Below are 7,019 nucleotides of genomic sequence, written 5' to 3'. Positions count from 1 at the left end.
GCCCTAGAGTGAAGCCTACGTTGCCTGGAACGTATAAATGACAATCACTTTCACACGGATTGCAATTATTCCTGTTATAGGATGGAAAGGCTGTTGTATTTTTATTGCATTTTATGCTTCTGGCGTTCACTCCTTAGGCCCTAACTATTCGATCTGGTGGAACAACGCCCTAGGGTGAAGCCTAGGTTGCCCGGAACGTAGAAATGACCATAACTTTTACACTGGTAGCAATTATTCGTTTTATACAATGGAAAAACTGTTCTATTTATTTTGTATTTTATGCTTCGGGCGTTGACTTCTAAGGCCCTGACTATTCAATCTGTTGGAGCAACGCCCTAGAGTGAAGCCCAGGTTGCTCGGAATGTAGAAATGACCATAGCTTTCACACTGGTTGCAATTATTCGCTTTATACGATGGAAAAACTGTTGTATTTATATTGTATTTTATGCTTCTGGCGTTCACTTCTTAGGCCCTAACTATTCGATCTGGTGGAACAACGCCCTAGGGTGAAGCCTATGTTGCCCGGAACGTAGAAATGACCATAACTTTTACACTGGTAGCAATTATTCGTTTTATACAATGGAAAAACTGTTCTATTTATTTTGTATTTAATGCTCCGGGCGTTGGCTTCTAAGGCCCTAACTGTTTGATCTGGTGGAGCAACGCCCTAGAGTGAAGCCTAGGTTGCCCGGAACGTAGAAATGACCATAACTATCACACTGGTTGCTATTATTCGTTTTATACGATGGAAAAACTGCTTTATTTACATTGTATTTTATGCTTCAGGCGTTGATTTCTGAGGCCGTAGCTATTCGATGTGGTGGAAGAGCGCCATAGAGTGAAGCCTAGGTTGCCCGGAACGTAGAAGTGTCCATATGGTTCACACTGTTAGCAATTATTCATTTTATACGGTGGCAAAGCTGTTGCATTTGTATTGTATTTTATGCTTCTGGCGTTGACTCCTTAGGCCCTAACTATTCAATCTGGTGCAGCAATGCCTCAGAGTTAAGTCTAGGATGCCCGAAACGCCGAAATGATCATTACTTTCACGCATGTTGCAATTATTCCGGTTATACGATGAAAAGACTGTTGTATTTTTATTGTATTTTATGCTTCAGGCGTAGGCTTCTAAGGCCGTAGCTATTCGATATGGTGGAGCACCGCCCTAGAGTGAAGCCTAGGTTGCCCGGAACGTAGAAATGACCATAACTTTTACACTGGTAGCGATTATTCGTTTTGTACAATGGAAAAGCTATTCTATTTATTTTGTATTTTATGCTTCGGGCGTTGACTTCTAAGGCCCTAACTGTTTGATCTGGTGGAGCAACGCCCTAGAGTGGAGCCTAGGTTGCCCGGAACGTAGAAATGACCATTACTTTAACACTGTTTGCAATTATTCCTTTTATACGATGGAAAAACTGTTCTCTTTATTTCGTATTTTATGCTTCGGGCGTTGACTTCTTTGGCCCTAACAATTCGATCTGGTGGAGCAACGCCCTAGAGTGAAGCCTACGTTGCCTGGAACGTATAAAGGACAATCACTTTCACACGGATTGCAATTATTCCTGTTATAGGATGGAAAGGCTGTTGTATTTTTATTGCATTTTATGCTTCTGGCGTTCACTTCTTAGGCCCTAACTATTCGATCTGGTGGAACAACGCCCTAGGGTGAAGCCTAGGTTGCCCGGAACGTAGAAATGACCATAACTTTTACACTGGTAGCAATTACTCGTTTTATACAATGGAAAAACTGTTCTATTTATTTTGTATTTTATGCTTCGGGCGTTGACTTCTAAGGCCCTGACTATTCAATCTGTTGGAGCATCACCCTAGAGTGAAGCCCAGGTTGCTCGGAATGTAGAAATGACCATAGCTTTCACACTGGTTGCAATTATTCGTTTTATACGATGGAAAAACTGTTGTATTTATATTGTATTTTATGCTTCTGGCGTTCACTTCTTAGGCCCTAACTATTCGATCTGGTGGAACAACGCCCTAGGGTGAAGCCTATGTTGCCCGGAACGTAGAAATGACCATAACTTTTACACTGGTAGCAATTATTCGTTTTATACAATGGAAAAACTGTTCTATTTATTTTGTATTTAATGCTTCGGGCGTTGGCTTCTAAGGCCCTAACTGTTTGATCTGGTGGAGCAACGCCCTAGAGTGAAGCCTAGGTTGCCCGGAACGTAGAAATGACCATAACTATCACACTGGTTGCTATTATTCGTTTTATACGATGGAAAAACTGCTTTATTTACATTGTATTTTATGCTTCAGGCGTTGATTTCTGAGGCCGTAGCTATTCGATGTGGTGGAAGAACGCCATAGAGTGAAGCCTAGGTTGCCCGGAACGTAGAAGTGTCCATATCGTTCACACTGTTAGCAATTATTCATTTTATACGGTGGCAAAGCTGTTGCATTTATATTGTATTTTATGCTTCTGGCGTTGACTCCTTAGGCCCTAACTATTCAGTCTGGTGCAGCAATGCCTCAGAGTTAAGTCTAGGATGCCCGAAACGCCGAAATGATCATTACTTTCACGCATGTTGCAATTATTCCGGTTATACGATGAAAAGACTGTTGTATTTTTATTGTATTTTATGCTTCAGGCGTAGGCTTCTAAGGCCGTAGCTATTCGATATGGTGGAGCACCGCCCTAGAGTGAAGCCTAGGTTGCCCGGAACGTCGAAATGACCATAACTTTTACACTGGTAGCTTTTATTCGTTTTATACAATGGAAAAGCTGTTCTATTTATTTTGTATTTTATGCTTCGGGCGTTGACTTCTAAGGCCCAAACTGTTTGATCTGGTGGAGCAACGCCCTAGAGTGGAGCCTATGTTGCCCGGAACGTAGAAATGACCATTACTTTAACACTGTTTGCAATTATTCCTTTTATACGATGGAAAAACTGTTCTCTTTATTTTGTATTTTATGCTTCGGGCGTTGACTTCTTTGGCCCTAACAATTCGATCTGGTGGAGCAACGCCCTAGAGTGAAGCCTACGTTGCCTGGAACGTATAAATGACAATCACTTTCACACGGATTGCAATTATTCCTGTTACAGGATGGAAAGGCTGTTGTATTTTTATTGCATTTTATGCTTCTGGCGTTCACTCCTTAGGCCCTAACTATTCGATCTGGTGGAACAACGCCCTAGGGTGAAGCCTAGGTTGCCCGGAACGTAGAAATGACCATAACTTTTACACTGGTAGCAATTATTCGTTTTATACAATGGAAAAACTGTTCTATTTATTTTGTATTTTATGCTTCGGGCGTTGACTTCTAAGGCCCTGACTATTCAATCTGTTGGAGCAACGCCCTAGAGTGAAGCCCAGGTTGCTCGGAATGTAGAAATGACCATAGCTTTCACACTGGTTGCAATTATTCGCTTTATACGATGGAAAAACTGTTGTATTTATATTGTATTTTATGCTTCTGGCGTTCACTTCTTAGGCCCTAACTATTCGATCTGGTGGAACAACGCCCTAGGGTGAAGCCTATGTTGCCCGGAACGTAGAAATGACCATAACTTTTACACTGGTAGCAATTATTCGTTTTATACAATGGAAAAACTGTTCTATTTATTTTGTATTTAATGCTCCGGGCGTTGGCTTCTAAGGCCCTAACTGTTTGATCTGGTGGAGCAACGCCCTAGAGTGAAGCCTAGGTTGCCCGGAACGTAGAAATGACCATAACTATCACACTGGTTGCTATTATTCGTTTTATACGATGGAAAAACTGCTTTATTTACATTGTATTTTATGCTTCAGGCGTTGATTTCTGAGGCCGTAGCTATTCGATGTGGTGGAAGAGCGCCATAGAGTGAAGCCTAGGTTGCCCGGAACGTAGAAGTGTCCATATGGTTCACACTGTTAGCAATTATTCATTTTATACGGTGGCAAAGCTGTTGCATTTGTATTGTATTTTATGCTTCTGGCGTTGACTCCTTAGGCCCTAACTATTCAATCTGGTGCAGCAATGCCTCAGAGTTAAGTCTAGGATGCCCGAAACGCCGAAATGATCATTACTTTCACGCATGTTGCAATTATTCCGGTTATACGATGAAAAGGCTGTTGTATTTTTATTGTATCTTATGCTTCAGGCGTAGGCTTCTAAGGCCGTAGCTATTCGATATGGTGGAGCACCGCCCTAGAGTGAAGCCTAGGTTGCCCGGAACGTAGAAATGACCATAACTTTTACACTGGTAGCGATTATTCGTTTTATACAATGGAAAAGCTGTTCTATTTATTTTGTATTTTATGCTTCGGGCGTTGACTTCTAAGGCCCTAACTGTTTGATCTGGTGGAGCAACGCCCTAGAGTGGAGCCTAGGTTGCCCGGAACGTAGAAATGACCATTACTTTAACACTGTTTGCAATTATTCCTTTTATACGATGGAAAAACTGTTCTCTTTATTTCGTATTTTATGCTTCGGGCGTTGACTTCTTTGGCCCTAACAATTCGATCTGGTGGAGCAACGCCCTAGAGTGAAGCCTACGTTGCCTGGAACGTATAAATGACAATCACTTTCACACGGATTGCAATTATTCCTGTTATAGGATGGAAAGGCTGTTGTATTTTTATTGCATTTTATGCTTCTGGCGTTCACTTCTTAGGCCCTAACTATTCGATCTGGTGGAACAACGCCCTAGGGTGAAGCCTAGGTTGCCTGGAACGTAGAAATGACCATAACTTTTACACTGGTAGCAATTACTCGTTTTATACAATGGAAAAACTGTTCTATTTATTTTGTATTTTATGCTTCGGGCGTTGACTTCTAAGGCCCTGACTATTCAATCTGTTGGAGCATCACCCTAGAGTGAAGCCCAGGTTGCTCGGAATGTAGAAATGACCATAGCTTTCACACTGGTTGCAATTATTCGTTTTATACGATGGAAAAACTGTTGTATTTATATTGTATTTTATGCTTCTGGCGTTCACTTCTTGGGCCCTAACTATTCGATCTGGTGGAACAACGCCCTAGGGTGAAGCCTAGTTTGCCCGGAACGTAGAAATGACCATAACATTTACACTGGTAGCAATTATTCGTTTTATACAATGGAAAAACTGTTCTTTTTATTTTGTATTTTATGCTTCGGGCGTTGACTTCTAAGGCCCTAAACGTGTGATCTGGTCGAGCAACGCCCTAGAGTGAAGCCTAGGTTGCCCGGAACGTAGAAATGACCATAACTATCACACTGGTTGCTATTATTCGTTTTATACGATGGAAAAACTGTTATATTTATATTGTATTTTATGCTTCAGGCGTTGATTTCTGAGGCCGTAGCTATTCGATGTGGTGGAAGAACGCCATAGAGTGAAGCCTAGGTTGCCCGGAACGTAGTAGTGTCCATATCTTTCACACTGTTTGCAATTATTCATTTTATACGGTGGCAAAGCTGTTGCATTTATATTGTATTTTATGCTTCTGGCGTTGACTCCTTAGGCCCTAACTATTCAATCTGGTGCAGCAATGCCTCAGAGTTAAGTCTAGGATGCCCGAAACGCCGAAATGATCATTACTTTCACGCATGTTGCAATTATTCCGGTTATACGATGAAAAGACTGTTGTATTTTTATTGTATTTTATGCTTCAGGCGTAGGCTTCTAGTGCCGTAGCTATTCGATATGGTGGAGCACCGCCCTAGAGTGATGCCTAGGTTGCTCGGAACGCAGAAATGACCACTACTTTCACACAGTTTGCAATTATTCATTTAATACGATGGAAAAGCTGTTATATTTATATCGTATTTTATGCTTCGGGCGTTGACTTCATAGGCCCTAACACTTCGATCTGGAGGAGCAACGCCCTACAGTGAAGCCTAGGTTGCCCGGAACGTAGATATGACCATAACATTCACACAGGTTGCAATTATTCGTTTTATACGGTGTAAAGGCTGTTGTATTTATTTTGTATTTTATTCTTCTGGTGTTGACTTCTTAGGCCCTAACTATTCGATCTGGTGGAACAACGCCGTAGAGTGAAGCCTAGGTTGCCCGGAACGTAGAAATGACCATTACTTTCACACTGTTTGCAATTATTCCTTTTATACCATGGAAAAGCTGTTGTATTTATATCGTATTTTATGCTTCTGGCGTTGACTTCTAAGGACCTAACTATTCGATCTGGTGGAGCAACGCCCTAGAGTGAAGCCTAGGTTGCTCGGAATGTAGAAATAACCATAAGTTTCACACTGGTTGCAATTATTCGTTCTTTACGATGGAAAAGCTGTTGTATTTATATTGTATTTTATGCCTCTGGCGTTGACTTCTAAGGCCCTAGCCATTCGATCTAGTGGAGCAACGCCCTAGAGTGAAGCCTAGGTTGCGCGGAACGTAAAAATGACCATCACTTTCAAACTGGTTGCAATTAATCCTGTTATACGATGGAAAAACTGTTGTATTTTTATTGCATTTTATGCTTCGGGCGTCGACATATAAGGCCGTGACTATTCAATCTGTTGGAGCACCGCCCTAGAGTGAAGCCTAGGTTGCCCGGAACGTAGAACATACCATTACCTTCACACTGGTTGCAATTGTTCCTGTTATACGATGGAAAAACTGTTGCACCTTTATTGTATTTTTTGCTTCTGGCGTTGACTTCATAGGCCCTAACTATTCGATCTGGTGGAGCAACGTCCTAGAGTGAAGCCTAGGTTGACCGGAACGTAGAAATGACCATAACTTTCACACTGGTTACCATTATTCGTTTTATACGATGGAAAAGCTGTTGAATTTATATCGTATTTTATGCTTCTGGCGTTGACTTCTTAGGCCCTAACTATTCCATCTGGTGGAACAACGCCCTAGGGTGAAGCCTAGGTTGCCCGGAACGTAGAAATGACCAGTACTTTCACACTGGTTGCAGTTATTCGTTTTATACGATGGAAAAACTGTTCTATTTATTTTGCATTTTATGCTTCGGGCGTTGACTTCTAAGGCGCTAACTACTCAATCTGTTGGAGCGACGCCCTAGGGTGTATCCTAGGTTGCCCGGAAAGTAGAAATGACCATAA

Source organism: Calliopsis andreniformis, unplaced genomic scaffold (assembly GCF_051401765.1).
Source record: "Calliopsis andreniformis isolate RMS-2024a unplaced genomic scaffold, iyCalAndr_principal scaffold0004, whole genome shotgun sequence".
Taxonomy (NCBI): domain Eukaryota; kingdom Metazoa; phylum Arthropoda; class Insecta; order Hymenoptera; family Andrenidae; genus Calliopsis; species Calliopsis andreniformis.
Note: the sequence above shows the minus strand (reverse complement) of the source record.